Source organism: Quercus robur, chromosome 2, assembly GCF_932294415.1.
Source record: "Quercus robur chromosome 2, dhQueRobu3.1, whole genome shotgun sequence".
NCBI classification, from domain to species: domain Eukaryota; kingdom Viridiplantae; phylum Streptophyta; class Magnoliopsida; order Fagales; family Fagaceae; genus Quercus; species Quercus robur.
The window spans coordinates 53,393,342-53,415,765 of record NC_065535.1 but is presented as its reverse complement, the minus strand read 5'-3'; the positions used below and the strand labels follow the sequence as shown (position 1 = coordinate 53,415,765).

General features: G+C 32.6%; 1 pseudogene; it reads left to right on the top strand.

Annotated features, from left to right (window-relative positions):
- The first annotated feature begins 4,821 nt into the window (after positions 1 to 4,821).
- Positions 4,822 to 17,690, top strand: LOC126714001 (cysteine-rich receptor-like protein kinase 3; annotated as a pseudogene).
- The last annotated feature ends 4,734 nt before the right edge of the window (positions 17,691 to 22,424 follow it).

Genomic DNA, 22,424 nt, shown 5'->3' with positions numbered 1-22,424 from the left:
TTAGTGATTGAATTACTTTTCACTAAGTTCCATTGGTAGGCGACTCATGTGGTAGTGATATAATCCAATCACACATTGGCAATTGTGCAAATTGTGTCAAAGTATGGCCAAGTGTGCGCTCATAGAAGAGTTGAATGTGGCTAGGTTGCTATTAATTGCGTGGAGTGAGTCAGGCTAGATTGTGTGGTCAAGCAATGGCCCAACAAGGACTAGACATGACTTTCCTTTTGATCAATCAAATGCAACGTATTAAGCCAAGTTGTCTTGTTGGTTTGATGGACCTCGACCTAATTAGGCTAGTCCGACCTAGGCTTCTAGCGTTTGCCCCTTCTAGCACAGGCCTTTTCTATAAATTTTTGGAGCAACTACTTTCTTCATTTGCTACCAAGATTGTGGAATTTCTATGGTCATCTTTGATTATTTTTTGTAAAAATTTTCCTTTAACAGTTTAAATTTATCTTTAAAGGAAAATTCTAGAACCACACCCGGGCTGCCTTGAGTCCAACATTTCCCGGTAGTTATTTTTTCCTTTCGCAATCTGGAGCCTTTGGCTCCATAGAACAAAGTGGGGTTTAAAAATGCTGCTGTAAACCATAACTTGATCAAAGAAGTGAAGTACCAAGCCACGGAGTTCCAATACTGTGCTGCTCAAATTCGAGAGGTAAAGAGTAAGCAAACAATTAAAGTAAAATGGTACAGTCCGGAAGATGGATGGCACAAGCTCAACACTGATGATTCCACACTATGGAATCCTGGCTTAGCTAGTAGTTGAGGTGATCAGAGATCATATAGGGTGGTGGATTAGGGGCTTTACCCGATACATAGGGGTGACAACCAGTGTGGATGAAGAACTTTGGGCTATTGGATGTATTGGTAAATAAATGAAGTGGTAAAAGGAATAGAGTTTGAGGTATTGGGTGTGTTGTAAAATGATATAGTATAATAGATAAAAGTAACCTTTTAGATGGTAAAGTAGTAGATTTTATAAAAACTTAGATGGTAATGCTCTAAGGGATAGGTTATAAATGTGTTTAAATCTAATTTTATGGCTGTAGAAATTGAAATTGATGCTATTGTTGTTTTTGACTGAGTGTTTGAACCTTTTAGCGGCAATCTAGATCATGCTACTCTTATGATGGATTGCAAGGATTGCAAGAATCTACTGAGACATTTTTTGCAAGACAAGGTGACCCACTATTTCCATGAGGCAAATTAGCGTGTAGATGCGATAGCAAGGAAAGAACCAAATCTTATTCAAGACTTTGTTGTTTTTGCCCCCTATGTGAGGCTTTGTCCTCATAACTCTGTTTATGCTTCCTAGTTAATGAAAGACCCTTTGTTTACCCAAAAATGAAGAAGATAATATTGCTAGTGGCAAGCGAAGCACTAAACAAGTGATAATATTGGATTAAAAAAATATATTTTGGGCATTAGAGACTTTTGGTCAAAAATTAATTAAATTTTGTTCCATTACTTCCAAATCTTCATAATTTTGGGAAGAATGAAAAATTAGAGTTTTGAGGGAAGAAGAAAGGAATGTGTGTTCTCTCAAAACCATTTCATTCTCCTTCTACTTAAACTCTCAAACGAACAAATGACCTTTTTATTCTCTTTGATTAAACTCCGAAACAAAAAAATAAAAAGAAAATTCTAAATTGATTCTTTCTATTCAATTCCTTATTATCTAGTTGCTTACACTTACACTAGAATGTAACTAGCATCTTGGAGCCACCTACAAAGCTTTTCTTCATATAATTATCTAGTGTGTATGGGATGAGGAGCTACATACATATTGAGGGCTAATTAGGTACTCAAAGTTTCTAGATACTTTTGGTTAACAAAATAAAAATAAAAATTGCCCCTTTATTTACAATTTTATTTTATATAAAAATAAAAATACTCTTGGCATGATGGCCACTTTAGGAGGAAGTTTAACACATACATATACATCTTGTATTAAAAAAAAAAAAAAATTGAATTTTGGATCTCTTTTGGCACCCTATCCAATTTTTCCTACTATTTTAAAAAGCATTCACATCAAGGTTCTCAAAAGATATAGCTTTTAGCAACTTAAAAATTTACTTTATTTTTATCTACTTTAACAACTCACTTTACAAAACACCCAACATCAATGGTTTTTTTAGCATTAGCATTCAACACAATAAAATAATATATTCAACACAATAAAATACTTTATCAAAACATTCACGCATGTATGGGGGGAATAAAAAATTCTTTTTTGCTTTAACATTCGGCTACAGCGTACAGTGAGCTGCTAGAGATAATAGCCCAAGTAGCATATACTATTTTTTTTTTTAACTTTATCTTCTTTGATGTAGTGCTTTTTTAGTGGGTTGGTTGCTATTATAGATTTTTAGTTAGCATTCTTAATATGAATGCTCTAAATACCTAAAATCCTATCTATCCATTGGAATAGTCACTTCCCTTGAAAAAGAAAGAACTACATGGAGTTGTAACCCTAATTTTGAAGGAAATTAGAAAGAAATATACAAGACGAAATTTTGAATTTAATCTTAGTAAATGGATTGTATTATATGTCAACTAATATGATCAAGTACCTTTATTTTAAACTTCAAAAAAAAAAAAAAAAAAAAAAAAAAAAAAAGAGGAAAAATTACACTTTACCATCCTAAACTATATTTCATATTATGATTTGCACCCTAAACTTTTTGAATGCTCGTTTTGCATCCAACGTTTCATGAGATTTATAAGGTTCTAGATTTAAAATTGGTGTGTATAGGATGTGAGGATTGCAAAATGGTGGCTTAAGGCCTAGTTCTAAGGTCCCCAATAAAATAAAATAAAAAACTGCTACCCCTTTTATATATAAAAAACCCCATCCCATGGTAAAAAGGCTCAAAATTGTAAAGTGATGTTAGGAATACTACAAATTTTATCATATTGATCTTACAAATAGATGTGTTACTAATCACAAAAAAAAAAAAAAAAAAAAAAAAAAAAAAAAAAAAATCAAATGTTCTTCATGAAAAATGCTAGAGCTACAACAAATTTTACATATAAAAAAAAATAAATAAAAAAAAATAAAAAAAATAAAAAAAAAAACTAATAATATGATGTGGTAAGAATATGATTGGCCACTTAAACAACATACTAATAATCTCTATCCCCTTTTTAACACAAAAACAAAAATTTATAATGACACATTGTCTTAATCAAGATAAAGTGAACATCATTTCTAATAAAATAATTACTTTTTATTTCTTTTTGTTAAATTTAATGTTAGAACCATAATATTTGATTCTCTATATGAAATTAACTTTAGTTTGGTTAGTATTGATTCATCAAATTATTTATTTAACTTACCAAATTAACATTAATTTGGTTAGTATTACATAAATTTAGTTAATTGATATTTAAATATAAAATGTCTTACTTAAATTTATTGTCTTAAAGCATTCCCATCCACTTATGCAAAAAAAAAAAAAAAAAAAAAAAAACCTCACTAAAAGACATCTTTATCTATTTTACATAACCACTCACTAAAAGACCTCTTTATCTATTTTACATATATAACTACTTTTACAACACACCATACATCTCATTCTTTATTTTATAATGCATCACATTAAAATAATCTTACTTTAATGCAACTGTGGAAGAGAGAGAGAGTCAAACAATAGAGGAGAGAGATTAAAAAAGGAATAAAAACTCTACACAAAGTCATAGTGATTATTTAAATATACATAAAAATTTGTGCAAAATGCCCCACTAGATATGAGATGTTTATATGTATTTTTGTGAACAATATAATATCACACATTTTGCATTTAGATGGATTTTACATTATCCAATGAGAATGCTCTCAGGGCCTATTTGGTTGGAGGGGTTGAAAAGTAGGAGGATGGAAGATTGGGAAGGGATAAAAAAGTGGGAGGATAGAAGATATTTAGTTTTCTCTTATTTATGTTTGGTTGATAAGATAGATAAGTGGAGAGATGAAAAACTCATTTATTAGGTTGAAAAAAAAAATGAAAGGATGGAAAATGAAGTTTGTATAAATTTACAATTATATATCTATTAGTAAAATAACAAGTAATACATTTTTTTATTAAGAAATTGTGTATGGGCACTTCAAATTATATATTGAAAGGAAAAAAAAAATGAATGAGAAGTATTGGAAAAGATCCAAACCAAAGAAGAAGAAAAAAAGAACAAAGAAAAAGAATGAACCGTAACAGACTGAAGAAGAAGAAAAAAAGTAAAATAAAAAACTGAAGTAAATAGAATAATACTTATAAATATAGAGACACAAAAATCAAAGAAAAAAAAAAAGATGAGAGGCAAATTAAGAAGAAAGAACCCATTTGCACGAGAGTATTTTGGTTAGCTAATTTTCATGAGCATTTTCCATTCAATTTTCTCCTCATTTTGGAGAGAAATGTTTTTGGTGGCCTGAGAAGAAAACACCCGAGTCCTATTAAATTTTTTTCCTCTCCGTCCTCCAACCGAACGCTCACTAAAAATATTTTATCTCTACTTTTCTTTCCTAAATTTTTCATCCTCCCTAAAATCTCTCCAACCAAATAGACCCTTAGACTCCAAATTATATCGAGTCGCTTCGACCGACAAAATTGAGAAAATGGTTAGGTGTTCAAATTAGACACCCATGACTAATAATAAAAATTGCGGGGCTTCCACTTAGGGCTTTAACCAATTAGACAATTGCCTTAGTGGTATGGTGGAAGAGTCACCCAGTTAGGAGTTCAATTTATACCTACCCTCTATGTGCTGCCTCACTTGGCTAGATGCAATATGCATTCCAACTAAACTAATAATTAAGGACTTCTTCCAGTTCTCGTCCTTTAAGCATCTTTTCATTTTCTTTATTTCTCATCCACATACTGCATAATCTTCTCTTACATACATTCGTAAGACAAAATTCCACAAGTTCCATATTTACTACTAAGGCTGAAGATGAACCCACATAGAAAGATGGATATGGTCTTGAAAATTACCTTTACGTGGTGGCTATGGTGGTTGAGATTGGCTGTAGCAAACCCACAGATCAATCTGTTAAACAGTGGGTGCAGCCAATACAACGTGTCCCGCGTGTCAAATTTCTACAACAATCTAAACGCAACGTTCTCGGACCTAAGAGCACAGCTGAACAACAACAAATACTTTGCGACTGCACAGCAAGTGAAGGGTTCGGAACCTGTCTATGCCATGGTGCAGTGCAGAAAGTACCTGTCTAATGCTGACAGTGTTGCTTGCTTCACCACCGCTGGGTCGCAAATTCGCAACTGCTCTGCTGCCAACGGTGCCCGGCAGTGTCATCTATGATGGCTGTTTCCTCAGGTAACACCACTGTGATTATGCTCTGGTTCGTTTGTTGTTTCACTTTGCTCTGCTGACAGCGCACCTATTTTCTATCTCGTAATGATATTGAGATAGAGATTTCTTTTTTCTTCCTATTTGTTTCTACATCTTGCGAAATCTACTCCAAGGGGTGAGGTCATGCCCAAGCTTTGCCAACTTCTAAAATCTCTCACTCACAAATAGTGGGCATGACCAAGCCATGTATATGTCTCTCGTGTCATTAATTTCCTAGCGATGCCCCTTTAGACCACATCTTCATTCTTCAACGGTCATAAACAATATGCCAAAGTAGCAGACCACATCTTCAATGGTCATAAACAATATGCCAAAGTAGCAAACATTGTTTAAAAAACTCTATATATTATTTTCGTATTTGTGTGTTCTAATAAGTATTATTATTTCCTCAAAAATAAAAAAATAAACAAAAACAAAAACAAATATAGGGATGTATATCCCACGTCAGTTGTGTGTGTTAGAGTTTTAGTTCTTATAACCCTATGCTACTACTACAAAAGTTAGGCCCTTTTATAGTAGTACTCTAGTTATATAATGTATTACAAGCCTTTTTTTTTTTTTTTTTTTTAAATAGCAGACAATAAAACCTCTAACTCGTGACATGGTCAAAGGTCACACACAACCAGGGCGCTTAGTGCCTCGTACGGTAGAAAGGCCCCCAAACATTTTTCCTCTACTTTTAAGAAGTCTCAAACAATTGAGTAATGTTAGAGATAATGTAACTTTAAATACATAAGGCTTACAAATATATGTAACAATTAATATAATTTGTAGATGTTGACAACTTATTAAATGCATTTTTGAATTGCTTTTTTTTATTGATGATATATTTTTTTAGGACAAAATTTAGTTACAAAATTAGTTGTAATCAAAAGCTACCTTACTCAATATCATTTTTTATTAGAGGTGAATTTTGACAAATTCACAATTGGATTACATGTTCTTTTTATATTCTCTATACTTACAAAATTTCTAGAAAATTAAAGATCAATAGTTATGCTATTAATAAATTGTTTAAATTGCAAGTTTTTATAGCTTAAAATTATGCATAAAATATAAGCTTATAAATCATATAGTAATTGATATTCGATTGATACAAAATTTAACATATGTATTAAGAACGTAAAGAATATGAAATTTAACAGTTAGATTTACAAAATATGTAGTAATGTTTATTTTATTGAGTAAGATTATAGCCTTAGGTTACAACCAATCTTGTAACTAAATTTTGTCCATCTTTGTAAGCCTCAAGTTTTAAAATTTATAAGAAAAAATTTTGACTATAAAATTTATTATAACCTTAGACTACAACTTCCTTTAAAAAAATTAACTTTGTTACATATTTTGAAAATCTAACTGTTAGCTACACATTTCAAATTTTGTACCAATCAGATATTATTTACTATATAATTTATAAGTTCATATTTTATGCATAATTTTAAGATATAAAAACTTGCAATTTAAACAATTTATTAATGACATAACTATTGATCTTTAACATACTTATACGAGAGAGAGAGAGAGAGAGAGAGAGAGAGAGAGAGAGAGAGAGAGAGAATCATATAAAATCCTTGGACAAAAATAATTAGTGAATAGAATAAATGCACCTACTCATTAACACAAAATGAATTAAATACTTTGGTATAAATGCAAAGTTTAATGATCTAGCTAGAAGACAAAATGAAGGAAATTTTTTTATTTTTTATTTTTTATACAAGATATAATTCTACTTTAACCTAATCTAAGTGTATATGTGTGTAAGGATCCCTCCTAGAGACTTGAATCCTGGCCCTTGCCCCCCGCACCTCACAAACACTTATACTTGTAGAGTGACCATCGCACCAAAGGTGTGCGGTGGTAAGGAAATTTTTAAAGAATGTGTCACTTAGCAAATCCTTAGAGCACTATTAAGGATTTTCAAAACCAACAAGAAAAAGGAAAAAAATAAAAAAAATCTAAACCCGGCCCATTTCCTCATAGGTTGGACTCTAACTGCGAAATTCCCATATTCATGGAAGCAAATGCTATCTAAAAAATATTAAAGTTGAACAATTTCTAGCCATCATGGCACTCCCTCACTAGCGTGTGTGTGTCGATGATGTTAGCATATGTCTGTATGTATGTAAATAATTAACGAAAAACAAAAACAAAAAATCAAAACGAAACATAGCCATCTTGCTTGTTATATCATGTACTTTCAATTCAATGAAAAAGCTTTACAATAGGACTTTTAAATATTTTGTTCGATATTCATAATAATAATAAAATAAAATAAAATAAAATAAAAAAGTATTTTGTTTGATATTTTATATAATAAGTGACAAACAACCTAGACCTCTTATACTTGGTACTTAAATCAGTCTATTCAAAATTTTAATGGGAGGCTCTCACAACTTATAACCTTCCATCACTCTTATGGGTAGTAATTAAAATATTTGTTGTATTAGTGGAGGTTTCATATGTTGCAAACTTTATTTTTATGTTATTTAGGTATGAGAACAATAACTTCTATGATCAAACCACTTAGCCGGGTAATCAAGGGCTTTGTGAGAATCGGACTGCATCGCAACCTACTACCTTTACTACAGCCGTCGAAGAATTGTTACAAGATCTCCAAGTAGCAACCCCTAAGATCAATGGTTTCTTTGCTGCAAGCAAGAAGGAAATAGTCGGTGATAGTGGGGAAAAAGTAACAGTGTATGGTGTAGCACAATGTATTGAGACTGCTAGTGAGAGTGGCTGTCAAGATTGCCTGAAACCAGCATCCAACAATATAAAATTTTGTTTTCCTGGTGTATATGGTAGGGCAATAGATGCTGAATGTTTCATGAGGTACTCAGATACGCCTTTCTTTGCTGATAACCAAACTACCAACATTGATCTCTTCTTCGAAAATGGTGAGTTTTGTGTGAATTCTTTGCCTAGCTTAAGTGCTATATAAATAGCCGTTGTATCAAAATTGTCATATTGTTGGACCAAAATGGCATTTGAAAATTTTAAATATTTTAATTTATTATACGCAGGAGGTTCAAGTAAGAAGAAAGCCATTTTTGGAGGAGTAGTTGGAGGTGTAGGTGCTCTTTTCATTATAACTTTCTTCGTCTTGTTTAAACTATCAAGAAGGCCCAAGGAAGATCTTAGAGGTAATACCACCTAGGTTTTACAATGATATTTGAATTTTGATGTCTTGTGTTTGCTTCTTTTTTAAATTTATAAAAAATAAAAAATAAAAAATAAAACCTGTAAAATTCATGACATTATTATTATTATTATTATTATTATTATTATTATTTTCAAATAATGTTTTTGTCTAATTAGATATAGATACATCAATATTTATATATGAATTTTTTTCATAAATGAAATGACCATAATTGCTTTATTTCCTCCATAAAGGTGACATATTAGGGGCAACTGAACTGCGAGACCCAATGAATTACAAGTACAAAGATTTGAAATCTGCAACAAGAAATTTCAGTGAAGGAAACAAACTAGGAGAAGGAGGTTTTGGTGATGAATACAAGGTAAAAATAAAGTAATCAGAGTTTAAAAAACATCATATGTTTCATCACATTGTTCCAATGATTTCAACGAGTATAGCCCCAATTTTGTTTTCTAATTTCAATCAAATTATGGAATTGTTATATAACAGGCATTGGTGTCGTGTATATGTCTCATTTTTCCAATGTCATATTATCAAATTTCCTTGTACAGTTAAGCATTTGTAATCCTCTTGTTGTATGGTGGACTAATTTGCCATACCTTTATTTTGTGTATCAATGACTGGGGTACTCTAAATAATGGGAAGATAGTTGCTGTCAAGAAACTAGCTATAGGAAAATCCCCCAAAGTAAAGGCAGATTTCGAGAGTGAAGTGAAGCTTATAAGTAATGTTCATCACCGGAATATGATCCGTCTTCTTGGGTGTTGTAGCAAAGGACCAGAATGACTTCTTGTCTATGAATACATGGCGAATAGTAGCCCAGATAAGTTCTTATTTGGTAACCTACACTCATCTCTTCAATCTTAAGAAAGCTTGATCGCTTATAATTGAAAACTACTTTTGACATACATGCATTTAATTTAGTTTAAAAGTAGGCTTAGATCTTATTTAATTAAAACTTACTATTGGGATATAGGTGAAAAACAAGGCTCCCTTGACTGGAAACAACGGAATGATATAATCTTGGGCACAGCTAGGGGACTTGCCTACCTGCACGAGGAATTCCATGTGTGTATAATACATAGAGATATCAAAACCAGCAACATTCTTCTTGACGATGATCTCCAGCCCAAGATTGCAGACTTTGGGTTAGCAAGGCTTCTACCTGAGGATCAAAGTCATCTCAGCACCAAATTTGCAGGAACATTGTATGTCAAACTAGTAAAAATCATCATTCTTTGGAGTTTGTCTTTGTACTTTGCATGGTTTGTGCATTACTTGCATAAAATTTGAAAGGAAGTGTAAGATTTCCTTACACATTATGATAAAGAAAAGATAATTAAAAAAATACAAAAGGTGGGGTTAATTATGTCAAAAATCTCGTAACTTAATTGACACATCTTAGTATTTTCAACAAAATCTAGGTTCAAATCTTTGTCTCTCAACTAATTAAAACATAAACTTTTAAATATATATATATATATATATATATTCAAGTTAACATATTAAGTTGAAACTTCTACAACAAAGAGGCAAATACCTAGCCCTCCTTAGGTAGAAAACAAAAAATCAACAATTCTAAAAGCTATAGGCTCTTCTCAAAACATCAGCTCTTTTGAATTTCAAAACTCATTCGTCTCTTTAGCGATTCTTTCCTAGTAGTAATTAGTTTCTTATATTTATATAATTATATTGGCGTCTTTAGTGTAGAAATTTGGTAATCTCTTGGTGTTCATTCCATTTAATTGTTAGAAGTTATTCTCTTGTTCAAAATCCTTGCTACCTTATCTCTTTTTTCTTTTCTCTCATGTTGATTTCATCTTCTCTTTGGATAGATTTTTTTACCTTTTCATTTTTAACCCTTTCTCTCCAAAATCACAATGAGCACTTAAGTTGCTTAAGTAATTTTTAGGTAATGCCAGAGTATGGGGGATATGGTGCTCTCTCCTCTCACATTCATAATAGACCTTACTAATTAAATTTATAGTGAGTCTACTATGAATATAGAATGAGGGAATACCACATTACTATACTCTGGAATTACTTAATAACTTTCCAAGTTGCCTAGGCCTCTTCTTTTTCTTTGACAAATTTTTGGGTTGAAAATGAGTTTAACCCTCACCCTCCCTTAAACCCTCCATCCTACCACCTAGGCTGACCAGCAGTACCCTTGCCATCGTATCAATTTGAAAATCTAAAGATGTCATATGAGGGCTTTAAAATTGGGCACGGTTAACTTTAAACAGTTAGCTAGTCATCTAGTCAGCTTTCTAAAGATGTCATATGAGAGGGTGATTCAAAGAACAAGGTAATTAAGGAAATTTGAAAAAAAAAAAAAAAAAAAAAACCTTGCAATCCTAGGGGTACCATATTCTTGTCTTCTCCCGATAATAATAATAATAATAATAAAATTATTCTTGTCATTTCAAGCTTGAAAGACGCACATTTTTTTTTTTTCCCGGTTAACCATGATAATTGCATAATTTTAAGAGTTAATAAGTCTATTACAACATACAGATCAGAAGTTTTGTCAGAAGCCAAGAGGCTTGCCATCACAGGCACATAATATTAAGAGGCACATTTTACTCATTTATGAAAATTACTGGACTCAAAATTTTCAAAGTAATTTTCAATATATTTCCAGCACAAGGTCAATAAGTCATATTACATGTGTTAGGTCCCAAAAGTCTGATTTATATAATTTAATGACCTCCTTAATAATCTTTTTTTTTTCTTTTTTTTTTCTAGAAAAATCTTAAGCATGTTTAGGCCCCTATCAATCAATAAGACAAGAATTCTCTTATAATTTAAAATGGATTTATTTCATGGTTTAAATTAAATTTTATAAATCTAATAGATATACAAACATTTACCTCATTTAAAATTTAAGTGTAATAGACCAGCGCGCACTCTTAGTGCGGTGGTCACTCCATAAGTACATGTGCTTGTGGGATATGCGAGGTAAGGGCCGGAGTTCAAGTTTTCAGGAGGAAATTTCACTCATATATACACTTAGATTAAGTTATAATAGAATTTCTATCTTGTATAAAAAAATAAAAATTAAAATGTAATAGATTTGAAATTTCACATGTGAGTCTATACTCTATAAATTTGTCTTAAATGACATATTTGTCTTAAAGGACAAATGACTAATATGTCATTTGTCTTAAATGACATATTAGTCAGTACATCTTCACATTTGTAAAATTTAATTTGAGCCATTAATGATGTAAAATATATCTATATCAAATGAAAAAAGATCCTCTCTTCTTTTTCCTTTGGGTTTCAGCCCAAGCACAAGAAACAATATTAATGATTAATAAAAGAAGCACAGGAAACTCGGGCTTGACACATTTTGCAAAAGATAGTGAGTGAATTTGTTTTTTTTTCAGAATGAGTGAGTGAATTTGTTTGAGAGTGCATATTGCAAAAAATGTAGAGAATCAGAACTTAAGTAATGTAGAAATGATGGTTTTCTTTTTTCTTTTTTCAAAATAACATATTTCTTTTCTATTTAATTAAGAATAAATAAATAAAAATAGCTGATTTATACGTTATATATATAGGAATAACAATATTTCCTTTATATCAATCTTGACGAGGCTTTATAATCATTTTCACCAATGTAGGAGACATTTTTTTTATTACAATATTATGATAATTTTAGGTTAAGGTTCTTTTACAAGAAATTAATCAAGGGATATAAAATAATTTTTTGTTCTATAAAAATAGGTGTTCTATTTTTGCTCATATATATGCATCCCGGATTCACCATTAAAATAAAAGTTTTTTTTAGAAGACATTAAAATATAAGTAAAAAACAAATAATTGAGCTCTATTAATTTGAATATAAAATCTAGATGGGTGTGTTTATATAAATATATTGGAATGGTTTCACTGCACAAGTAATCCAAACATGTGTCATCACTAATATAAGTGACAGTTTATCCTCACCTATATTAAAAACTGATTGGTATTTTGGCCTAATAATAAAGAGATATCATCAGGAATAGATATCATAGGTTGAAACTATCTAAATAATAATAATAATAATAAATGATGCTAATAAAGAATGTCTTTATTGCAAGATATGTTCAAGCAAATGAGAGCTAATTTGATCTAATTAATCCTTCAGAGGATACACAAATGAGAGATAATTTGATCTAATTAATTCTTCAGAGGATACACGACACCCAAGTATGCAATCCATGGTCAATTATCAGAGAAGGCAGATATCTACAGCTTTGGTATCGTTATTCTTGAAATTATTTGTGGCCGAAAAAGCAGCGATGTCAAGAATGATCTTGATGGTGAATATATACCTCCTTGAACGTGTAAGTTCTCTTATCAAAATGGTCTACTATTCCCAATATCTTAACAACAAACCAAGTATGAATAAGTCCAATTACACAATTTTTTTACTCTTATTTTTTTGGGTAATATACTGAAGTGACAAGTTGTGAATGATAAAAAATAAAAATAATGTTAGTAGTTGGTCTAAGTAAAAGTTATTATCCTTTCACCAAAAATAAAAAAAAGGTATAAATAATTGTCTACCACTTATAACATGTCATTGCAATAAACGATGAAAAAAATTGTCCCCAACAAAGTTAAGAAAATACCTTTATTGATCTACCGAATACTCAAAATACTTATTAGTACTTGGTTCTTTATTTTCTTCCATTGATCTAGTACGGATGCCAAAGGGGTGGGTTGGACATTTTTTAGATAGGGTCGTAAACGGAATGGACATATAATATAATAATTGTTCAATTATCCATTTATTATTTATTTGAATTAATAATTAATACTTTTTTTTTAAATTAATACCTATTATTTACACAACTAATTTATTTTAGACACCACTCAACCCACTCATAACCCAATTATTATATTCACATTTGTAATTACAAAAATTGTAAAACCTCCCAACTAACCAAATGACCCCCTTTGTATTTTCAAAAATGACCCAAATACTCCATAAACCCGTAAAACCTCTAAGATGAGCAAATCCCCCCCCCCCAAAAAATCTTTATGAAATCTTCAAAATGACCAAAATATCTAGACATGGCAAAACGGGTCAGAATTTTCTGACCCGACCCGACCCGACCCGAAAAATACCTAGCCCGAACCCGATTTTTTTGACCTGAAGTAAAAACGGGTTGACCCGTGACCTGACCCGTGTTTTTTGTGGATCAACCCGACCCGACCCGCGACCCGACCCGAACCCGAACCATTTTTTTAAAACTTTTATTTTTTTGGTAAAAAAAATAGTGAAATTAAGACAATATTGGTTTAATTGTTTATTGTGAGTTTTAAGGAAACAATTGATACATTTACATAACTGCATGCAAATTTATTGAAAAATAAATGGTTGAGCATTCTGTAATGAGTAAAGATTTTTAGATATCAAATAGTAAAGTACATGCCAAGATAATCTGATTACAGTAAAGTTAAAAACAGATTTAAAATTGTAGATATGTGTGAGACACATTCACAAGTGTGAAAATAGTAAAGCCAAAATATCAAATTAGCATAAATTATGAATGCTTAGATCTATTTTTTAACAATTTTTGTTCAAAATAAACGGCTTTTCAAAATAAACTATGATATTTCCTAGAGTGTATGCTGCTTAACAATGATATGATCTTCATAAAAGAGACTAGGTATAAATAAGTAAGTAATCAAACTTTAATGTATATCTCAAATTGAAATAGAGTGTCAACCACAATTGATAATAGATTATAAAATTAATTTTTAAAATTGTAACTTTCTTATATGTTTTTATTCTTTATCAAATGAGTTATCCAATAAGTCATTTGTAATTTTTTTTCTTTTTGGAATGTTGATATTGTGTAAAAATAAAACTTGTGTATTTGTTTTACTTATCTTTGTGTTGTTTTGTTTTAGATAGCAATGTTAGAATTTGTATAATTTTAAAATTATTGAATAAGTATTAATAAGTTTAACTGAGTTTATTCTTGATATAAGTAGTGAATTCAAAATAACGCATTTTACATCAAGTAATATGTTGCATAACTATACAAATGGCAAATACATATTGTTTTCTTTATAAAAAAAATAAAAAATAAAATAAAAAATAAAAAATTTTATGTGAAAAATACGGGTCAACCCGACCCAACCCGCAACACGATTGACCCGAACCCGTTTTCAACCCGCTTAAAATGACCCGTGACCCGTTTGACCCGTAACCCGATTGACCCGACCCGAACCTGACCCGACCCGCCCGTTTTGCCATGTCTAAAAATATCTCACCATAACTTGTAAATAATAAAATACCCTTAAAACTCCAAAATGATTGGTGTAAGGTCGATTTTTATAGCCCAAGCCCAGCAAGTAGGTGACTCTAGCCCAAAGAACCCTAAACAATGAATTTGTAGAGAGTGGGTTGCAGAATTAGGACTCAACGACGTGAATGTTAGTTAATTTTAAGCCATGCAGTGGTTGAACGTAAGAATATTTCTTTTATCTCCACTGGATGTTCAGTCCGAGGAAATGTGTGTGTGCACCTATGTTCCTGATCAAAGGATATAGTCTTACTCTCTTTCTTCTGGCTTTTTTCGATCCCTTCTTCATGGAGATGCCCTTCTCTTATATAGACTCCTTAAAGTAATAAGAGCCCTATACTTGTTGATTATCTGGACATTCACTTGAGTGTCTGTCCCATCGAACATCCACCCTACCTTTCTGTGAGTTGCAGTGGCCAAGGTAACACTGTTCACCTGTCCTCTCCACATTAATGCGGCCAAAAAAGTAGTTTCTTTGCATTTAATGCGGCAGTTGGGGTCTCCCCCTGAACATCCTATGCTCTCGTTCTTCTCCCTGCATTGTGAGGCTCATCCTTGCTATCAATACTTGTTTGGAATAACTCCTCATTATGGATAGGGTGCATGTTGGGCCCATATTTGGCACGTCCGAGGAGACATTCCTCCTCGGACATCTTTTTTTAAATAAGTTTGGACTTATTAGGGTTGGGCTGGAAGTTGTTTTGGCGACCCATTCTCTCCTTGGTTGTAGCTGGACTCTGTATAGGGCCCAAGGCCCGTTGTTTGACTTGAGAATTTTACCCTTACAATTGGAATACTTTGAAACCTCTAAAAATAACAAAATTATCCTCAAAATCTCCAAAATAATCAAAATACCCCTCCCCACATGAACATCTAAAATATCATCGAAAATGACAAAAATCCTCCTAGACCTCCAAAAAAACCAAATTACTCCTGAAATCTCTTAAATAAACAAAATAACCCTGAAAGCTCCAAAATAACCGAAAATTATAATCAAATTGAAAGATGAAAGAAAAGTCTTTATACAAAATCCTTTTTTACCAAATTGAGTTTTGACTGGTTGAATTGGCTTAAATGTATTATTTTCATATAAATATATATATATATACACACTATCTATGATATATTTAATTCCTATCATGCAACTATCATTTTTTTCCTGGATTCTATGTGAAAATTTCTCAATTTCACTTGTTGTAAACATCATATAGTATTTTGATATAAAATTAAAAGTCATTTCCGTTCAAAGATGCAAAAGATTGTTAGATGTTTCACTTGGATTTTCATTTAAGCTTTTTCGTTGTAGACATTTTTGTATTATTCATGGAATTATGGTTTTTGAAGAGGCAGTACGCTCTTTAGTGTACTAAGAATTATCTATAGGTGTTCGGGATTTAGTGACCTTTTAGGTGCATTTTTGTTATTTTGGAGATTTTGATTTGATTTTGATCATTTTAGAAATTTTGGGAGGAAATTTTAATGATTTTAAATGTTTTAGGATATTTTGGTCATATTTAGAGGTTTTTAGGTATTTTGATCAATTTTGATATTTCAAAGGGTATTCTTGTTATTTTCTTTGAGGTTTTAGGGTGGTATCTTGGTCACTTTTGATATTTTGGGAGTATATTGGTCATTTTGAAGGTTTTAGTGTTATGTTGGTCATTTGAAAGGTTTCAAAAGTATTTTTGATTATTTTAGAGCTTTGTGAATATTTTCTTCATTTTAAATATTTAGGGGATATTTTGACTTTTTTTTTTTTTTTGAGGTTTAATTGTAATTTAGTCATTTTGAAGGTTTTAAGGGCATTTTTGAAGTTTTAGGGGTATTTTGATCGTTTTGTAGTTTTCAAAGTATCTTAGTCATCTTAGAGGTTCTAGGAGAATTTTGGTCATTTTGAAGATTTTAGTGGTATTTTAATAATTTGAAGGTTTAAGAATATTTTGGTTGCTTTCTAGGTTTCAATGGAATTTTTTGTCATTTGGGAGCTTTCAAGGATATTTTCAATTAACTAAATAACCCCATCATCATCATTCACTAGCCAGCATATGCTTGTAAAAATAATGATCTAGTTGTATGGAATGGATAAAAGAAATTCTAGACATGTAAAACGATGAAATCTCGTTGTATGGAATATACACCGATTGCTCGTTATAAAAATAAATAAATAAATAAAAGAAGAAGAAGAAGAAGAAAGATATAGATTATTGAATTAAATTCAATAATGTGTGAAACACTTGTTACTAGTTAGACTACCTAGCAATCCTTTGCTTGCATTATGCACGTTCTCCTTATATGGACAAAAAATCAACTAAGTACATATACTTATCCTGAAATTCTTAGTACGTGGTATGAAAACAACCAAAGTTAATTTCACATGTGATTTATGTTTATGGGCCCCTATTTTATGGTGCAATTATAGGCATGGAAACTGTACGAGAATAACAAGCAGTCGGAGTTGCATGGTGGACGAAACCTTAGACCCAGAAGACTATAAAATAGAAGAAGTGAAGAGAACTGTAGAGATCGCTCTAATGTGCACACAGTCATCAGCTTCTCTAAGGCCTTCAATGTCTGAAGTTGTTGTTTTGCTCAAAAGCAAGGGGTCACTGGAGCATACCCCACCTACTAAGCCAGCCTACGTTCATTCTGATAAGAAGGTCGGTGAAGAAAAATCAATTTCAACTGCATCCCCCATATCTAAAGCCACTGTCTCTATCTCTCAAATCTCAGGTCGCTAAACTATGGATATCTGAAATTCTTAAGCAACTTGTATGTATAAAGTTTGATAGTTTCTTTCATGCTTGTTGGATCTTTTGTGTGTGTGTCGGACATGGGCTTGTGAAACTGTAATAATGAAACTCATTTACTATTTCCTTACTCTAGATGGGTATACTTGGAGATTGTAATATGAACTCACTCTCAGAATCTCTAGCTGAGTACAATTACAAGTGGTTGAATGAACAATTGGCTCAATTGCTTTCTTGAAAAACAAGAAACAATCATACTTTTTAGGTTTCTCATCAACCGAATGGCGGTTGACAAGAAAACCTTTGAAGCTTAAATCAAATAATCAAATAAATATCTCCTTTTGTTCTAGTGATTGTGTGGATGCAAATTCTTTTCTTTAGATTAAGAATGTAGGTTTTGAAAGCTTTTATATCAGATAATAGAAAAGCACAGAGAGAAACCAACTTGAAGTTGAGACACCAAATGAGAAATATGAAAGGGGATGTTGCTAGTGATAATGATATCATCCACATAAAGAAGGAGGAAAATGGTGACCATGGAAGTATGAAATACAAATAAAGAAGGGTCTGCATAGGAAGCTGTGAAGCCCAGATGCAACAAATGATAGGTGAATCGATCAACCAGGCCCGAGGTGCCTGCTTAAGTCCATAGAGAGATTTATGAAGTTTGCAGACATGTTGAGGGCAAGTAGGATCAACATAACCCTGTGGCTACTGCATATAGACATCCTCCTTTAGAAATCCATGTAAAAAAGCATTAGAAACATCCAGCTGCCTAAGAGGCTAATGAAAACTCAGCCAAGGAAAGAACAAGCTTGACAGTAGCTAGTTTCACCACAAGACTGAATGTTTCTGTGTAATCAATACCAGGCTGTTGGTGAAAGTCTTTTACAACCAACCTAGCCTTATACCTGGCTATAGAACTATCTCAATTCATTTTTAGTTTGAATACCCACTTGCATCCAACCAAATTGACCCTAGGAGGCAATGGAACAAGAGACCATGTGTTTTGCTTTTGTAGAGCAGAAAATTTAGCATCCATGGTTTTGCACCAATTGGGGTATTGAGAGGCAATCTTGTAATTAGGAGGTTCAGTGGCATTGTAGTCAATAAAAGCCTTATAGCACAATTTGGGCTTAGTAATGCCACTCTTAGACCTAGTATGCATAGAATTTGTATTAAGAATAGAGATAGACTGGACATTGGAAGATGATGTAGTAGGAAGAATAGGAGCAAATTGAGGTGGAGGAATTAAAGCTGAATCAGGTAGAGAATGAGATTGTGAAGGAGGAACCAAGGCAGACTTAGAAATGACTGATGGGGAATTAGACTCTGGAGATGGAGAAGTTAAAGAAGTTGATGAAATAGTAGTAGTGGGTGCTGGACCAAGAAGAGATGGTTGATTAGTAGAATGGAGATAAAGGAGGTTAGAAAACTAGGATTGATTATAATTAGCAGAAGTGGGAACATATGAAGGAAAAGAAGACAAATAGAGAAAAGGGAATTTGGACTCATTAAATACAACATGTCTAGAGGTATAGAGTTTATTGGTAGAAGGATCAAGACATAGATAGCCTTTAGAACAAGTAGAATAGCCTAAGAAAACACACTCAGTGGTTCTTTGATCAAGCTTATGAGCTGTATAAGGTCTGAGAAAAGGATAGCAGGCACAATCAAACATTTTCAATTGTGAAAGGGCTAGTGAGGAATGATGAAAAACAGACCAAGGGGAATTAGAGTGTAACACAGGAGTAGGTAACAAATTAATCAAGTTGACAACAGTTTGAGGAGCAAAAGACCAGTAAGAGTTAGGAATTTGGGACTGTGAAAGGAGAGTAATAGCTATTTCAATAATATGTCTATGTTTCCTTTCAACAAGCCCATTTTGTTGTGGGGTGTAGGGACAAGAAATTTGATGATTTATGCCATTAGAGAGAAGATATTGTTTAAAAGGATGTGAAGTGTACTCTCCTCCTCCATCAAACCTAAATGTTTTAATTTTGGTGGAGAATTGTGTTTCTACCATGGATTTAAAATGCTGGAACTTGGTAAAGACTGCAAATTTATTAAAAAGCAAATACAACCAAGTAAATCTGGCGAAATGATCTACAAAAATTACATAGTATTTATATCAATTAACAGAATCTGGAGTAGGCCCCCACAAATCTAAATGAACAAGTTTAAAAGGAGATTTTGCAACAAATTTAGAAGTACCAAATGGTAATCTATGCATCTTACCATGTAAACAATGAGTACAAGACTGTAAAATATTGGTACATTTATTTGCAAATGGAAGTAAAGAAGATAAAGCTAAGCTAAGATCTTGGTGATTAGGATGACCAAGCTTGCTGTGCCAAAGTTGAAGTAAAGAATTTTGAGAAGCAACACTGTTGTAGACACTAGGAAAAAGACTAAGATTGTGAGCTTTGTTTGGATAGATTGGCTACACCCCTTGTTCACTCTTGCCCTGGTAAAGGACATTCCTCGTGGCCAAAACCTGAATAGATAGTATGTTCTCATCAAAATAGCACCAACAATGATTATCATGACATATTTTATGTACTGAAGCTAGGTTTGAGGCTATTGAAGGAACTCTTAAAACATTATTGAGAGTAAGAGATGAATTAGAAGAGGGAATAATGACATTACCAACATGTGTTATAGGAAGATTTTGACCATTGCCCACAGTGAAATGATCAGCACCATTATAAGGTTTTGGAAATGCAAGATTGTTGAAGTTAGTTGTGACATGGTCTGTTGCAGCACTATTAGCTAGCTAGGGTTGTTCTTGTGTAATGGTTGCATTAGATGCTGTGGCCATTGCTACAAGTTTGGTTGGAGGGTGCTTTCCCTAATATGCATAGTCCATTCTATGGTAAAAACCCAAGGCCAAGTGACTTGTTTTACCACAAATCTGACATACAGGCCTATCAGTTCTTTGAGAAAACTGATTTGGGGAATACTAGGAATACTAGCCTTGTGACTAGTTCTGAGATTGTGAACCTGGATTAGAAGAGTTCCTACAATGACCTCTTTGGCCATTGCTGGAATCTCTTCCACAACCTCTATTACCATAAGACTGTTGATTATAATTGGTATTATTTGGAGGTCTTGCAGTGTTAACTACTATAACAAATGTTTCTTTGACTTCAAAAAAATCATGTAGAGATTCTTCTTCTGCACCAAGCATGGTAGCCAGTTCATCAAAACTCAAAGTTGTGCTCCTAGTTCGTATAGCAAATCTAAAGGCACTATACTCTTTTGGAAGACCTTTGATAGCTATGTGTCAGAGTTCTTCATCATCCAAATGAACTCCTACAGCCATTAGCTTGTCTTTAACCACCTTTATCTTCTGCAGATACACATCCACAGTCTTAGATCCTTTGCGATTGTTGTGAAGTTCTCCTTTGAGATTCATCACATGTGATCTGGAGATGGAAGAAAATCGATTCTCTAGATCCTTCCACACGTCGATGGCAGAAGTACACCCAACAGTAAGTGCAAGCACTGATGGTAAAAGTGTAGAACTTATAAAGGTTAATAGAGCCTTTTCTTTGGATTTCCAAATTTGAAAATCTAGATTGATCATATTTGTAATTGAACTGAACAGATCCTTAAGAAATTTATCAAGAACTGGTTGAAACTCATCGAGGAGATCAAACATCACATAAGTTTCTAGCACCATTGTTATTTGATGCTTCCAACCAATGTAGTTTGAGCTATCCAATTTTATTGTCATCATGTTAGCCATGTTTGATAGAAGAATTAAAGGTTGGCTCATCAAATTCGTAGAAGAGAATGATGGAGCCATTGTTGAAGTGCTCAAGGTCGATGCACTGGAGGTTGAGAATGATGGAGCCATTGTTGAAATGCTCGAGGTCGATGTACCGGAAGTTGAAGAAGCCATAGTTGAATTTCCCAAGGTTTACTCTGATACCATGAAAGCTTTTATATCAGATAATAGAAAAGCACAAAGAGAGAATTTTGAAGAAGATGAAGGTGAAAATGAGAGAGTGAGAGAGAAAAGAATTGAGAGAAAACTTGTATTTTTGATTGATAATGAAAGTATACGTTGTATGAGATATTTATACTAATCATATTCTGCTCTAACTGAATCTTGTAATTATCAATAATTAAGCACGTGTAACATAAGCATTTGAACAGATTAACAAACTTAATAACAGACTTAATTTTGGAGGGAAAGTCTCTTTAGGAGGAATATTTTTGTTATGATTGGTACAATTATATCTTGATGAATCCAGGCTTGTGTTTGGGCTACTGAGTGAAACGACACTATGTGAATTGGTGAAGATACATGTGCATACTTAAGTTGACTTCTTCACGCGTGTGTCAATAGGGGAAAGACTGTCCTTTGGTGCGCCCTGCTTCTATATTGTGTGAGTATTCTGTTTACCAAGTTTGGGGTATTTATAGGCTTTTGAAAGAGGGGGGGGGGGGGTGATCACTTCCCTATGAATGAGGAACTTGATAGCAAACCATTCCTTAAACGACTAAGGAATGGTTTAGGATCCCTTTCCGATGTTCTACAATATGAGGGCTATCAACTTCATTTAATAAAGGAGTGATAGTTGGTCAGAGTATTAAACGCAAAGTGATAGTCGTTGGAGTGATGGGTTGTGTTTCAAACACTTAGCATTGTGTTTTGTGTCCTACATTGGTTAGAAGTGAACCATGTTATGTGTTTATAAGCCACTATCCACCTTAAGTGGTAACTTCAAAGAAAATGGGCTAGGTTTTAGAGTTGGGATTGGGTTGGCTTTATGCTTAACTCTACCTCTATTAGATTGTATCATTTTCCTTTCTTTTCCT